The sequence below is a fragment of the Triticum urartu genome, unplaced genomic scaffold (genome assembly GCF_056163025.1).
Source record: "Triticum urartu cultivar PI428250 unplaced genomic scaffold, HENAU_Tu73 scaffold983, whole genome shotgun sequence".
Lineage (NCBI taxonomy): Eukaryota > Viridiplantae > Streptophyta > Magnoliopsida > Poales > Poaceae > Triticum > Triticum urartu.
The window spans coordinates 1,964-4,965 of NW_028261179.1; the positions used below are offsets into that span (position 1 = coordinate 1,964).

The 3,002-nt window shown below is 44.0% G+C and overlaps 1 pseudogene; it reads left to right on the forward strand.

Moving 5' to 3' along the window:
• Positions 1-313: 313 nt before the first annotated feature.
• Positions 314-1,890, forward strand: LOC147950480 (uncharacterized; annotated as a pseudogene).
• The last annotated feature ends 1,112 nt before the right edge of the window (positions 1,891-3,002 follow it).

The following is a 3,002-nucleotide window of genomic DNA, read 5'->3' on the forward strand; positions in this document are numbered from 1 at the left end:
ACATGAGAAAGAAAATGAGCTGATTTGAAGCTCTGCTCTTGTTATGTTGAACAAACGCCCTGCGGGGCACGCCCTCCGGGGGTTTACGCCAGGAATTCCGTAGAAGAGAGTCTTGGTAAGAAATAAATAAAAAAGGTACAGTCTACCGCAAGTAAAAAACCCATAGCTTCTATCGCTGACGGGGCCTTTCAGGCTATCTAAAATACCACCATCGTAAAGAGGATTCGAAGAAGACGGCATGACCGGGAGAGAGACGCAAGGATGGGACTGGAACGATTGAGAAGCACTCATTTATCACGATGAATAAAAATATGCGTATAGTAAAGACATACGCCCCATATCTGCGGATGATAGGCTCTAATTGCATGTGACCAGTACGGGAACCGAGTTCATGTCTTTCCGGGAGTAGAGCTTGCGTTAAACTTGCTTCAATGGCGATGAAAATAGCTCAGTTGGTAGACGATGTCATGTGACAGCTTGTTTTCTCGTTGAAGCATTCTTAGACTGATAGCTAGGGAAGTCCCATTTTGCAAGGGCTCGCGGAGTAGCCACAGATAGAAATTATCAAGTACCAACCAAATAGTTCTTCCAAGGCTAAAGGCAGGCTGACCCGCTAATTATGTCGTAGGTAGGGATCTCGTTTGAATAAAATCGTATAACAATGAAGCGAGAAAACGTATGCGCCCGCAAACGGCTTTCGAGGCGATCCTGACCAGCAAACGAACTCAAATTCAAGCGACCCTCAAAGCGAGGGGAAGACCCCCATTCTTTTTGTCGAAATCTTACTGTACTTAAAAAGAACAATGTTGTTACTTCTTCAAATCTCTATTGTGTAGGTGTTCAGTCCCAGGTAGGAATAAGTAAAGGCTGTTTCTTGTTAGTCTGTCTCTTTCTCTTTAATAGCAGGTTCTTGGGTAAAAAACCCAGTCACTTTAGAAAGTCCCCCTTTTTTTAGGGAGCAGAGCTGAAAAAGATGGGAAATTCCAATGATTCTTCGTTCATTATTTCCAAGTGTCATTCTTTTGTTCATTGCTATACCATCGTTTGGTCTTGCGTTGCCAGTACTAATAATGGCATTAGTTGTCTTATTCGGAGTTCAAGGAATAGCCTTTCATCTTGGAATGAGAATGTCGCGGATCTCAATGTTCTCGTCATGACCAATGCTCCTAACGAGGGTGACTTTCCCATAGACCAACCTCCCGTTGGCGGACTACCAGACCTCCAGCAGGAAATGGCGCACGCCGCCCATCCCGAAGCCATGATTTCGGAGTTGACTTCCAAGGTTGAAAGAATATTTAACGAAGTAGGCACTCCTCTTCCTTTAGAGGAGGGTGAGTCTGCGCGATCGTTCACTGAAAGTCTTATATTGTGGAATAGTGAGGGAGGAGATACTCTTCAACAAATCTTCTCTGATTATACGGAAGCCGGAGATGGAAGCGAATTCGTCGCAACAGCCACCAATCTGGCGAAGCGGTTTCGCCGCGCCGAGCTCGGTGAACCAGATTCTCCCGACCCCGATGCGCCTGCGGAAGAGCAGGAGGCTCATTCCACGGGATCCCCTGAAAGCACAAAAGCAAATGATGGGGCGAACGAGGCAGGCCCGTCTTCTTCGAGGAAGCGTAAAAGGTGGGATGATGATTCAGGGTCCGAAGATGACGATTCGGGGGGACCCGGGGAATCTCCAGATCCAGTGGAAATCGTTTACGAAGGGGATGCACAAGGGTACAACTGGGAGGGGGATTAGGTTGGCCGCCAACTTCGCCTGCCTTTCTATCTGAGTTCTTCCCTCTTGATGCTTTCGAACGACTCCTAAATTTCACAAAATCCTTTTTTTTCTTTCTTATTTGAAATCCAAATCGAAATGCCTCAACTTGATAAATTAACTTATTTCTCACAATTCTTCTGGTTATGTCTTCTCCTCTTTACTTTTTATATTCTCTTATTTAATAATAATAATGGAATACTTGGAATTAGTAGAATTCTCAAACTACGGAACCAACTGCTTTCGCACCGGGGGGGCGAGATCCGGAGCAAGGACCCTAAGAATCTGGAAGATATCTCGAGAAAAGGTTTTAGCACCGGTCTCTCATATATGTACTCCAGTTTATCCGAAGTATCCCAATGGTGTAAGACCGTCGACTATTTGGAAAAAGGAGGAAAATCACTCTGATCTCTGATTTCGGAGAAATAAGTGGCTCACGAGGAATGGAGAGACAGATTCTCTATTTGATCTCGAAGTCCTCATATAACACTTCTTCCAGTCGGATCACTTGTTGGAAAAACATAATGCTCACACATGTTCCACACGGGCAAGGAAGCATAATATCATGAAAGCCGTCTGATAATCTTTCTATAGGTTCCCCGAAGAGAATGGTCTCATCACAAAAACACTTTCTATATGTTCTGTTATTTCGAGATTCGAAGAAGCAAGCAAGTTTTTCATATAGTTGTTTTTGTGTAGTGATCTCTGTTCATGGAGATCACGAGGCCACTGATACCCGAAGTGGTTAGGTGGGATAGAAGAGAGGGAAAGCGGGCTTCTATCACATAGTTTCTCTTTCAGGGTACATAGGACGGCCCTCTCGTCATTACCTTTTGTGCTTACCCGTAGCTAGCTGTGCCTGAAGTCATGGATGATGCTATTCCCACTGAGAGATGTGCTGCAAAATGGAAGCTGTGTTAGTCCTCGGCTAAAATCATCTTCCTTTATTAAAGACCATATATATCCATATGTAGATAGAAGAGGGGATATAGTCGTTCAAAGCTAAGGTGAGTCTGTTCCAGCTAATTCCTCAGATTCCACTTTCCTGTCTGTCCATGTAAAAAGGAGTCCAGCCCACAAGGAGAGGGAATCCACAATAATATCTGTTTTAGATGCTTTCTACTATGTTTCAAGTGATCAAAGAATAGTATCTTTAGACAGAACTGAAATAGCAGATGCAGATTCGAATGTTAAGGTTATTAAAGCTTAAAAGAAAAAGCAGTCATAGGTTAGGTGACTA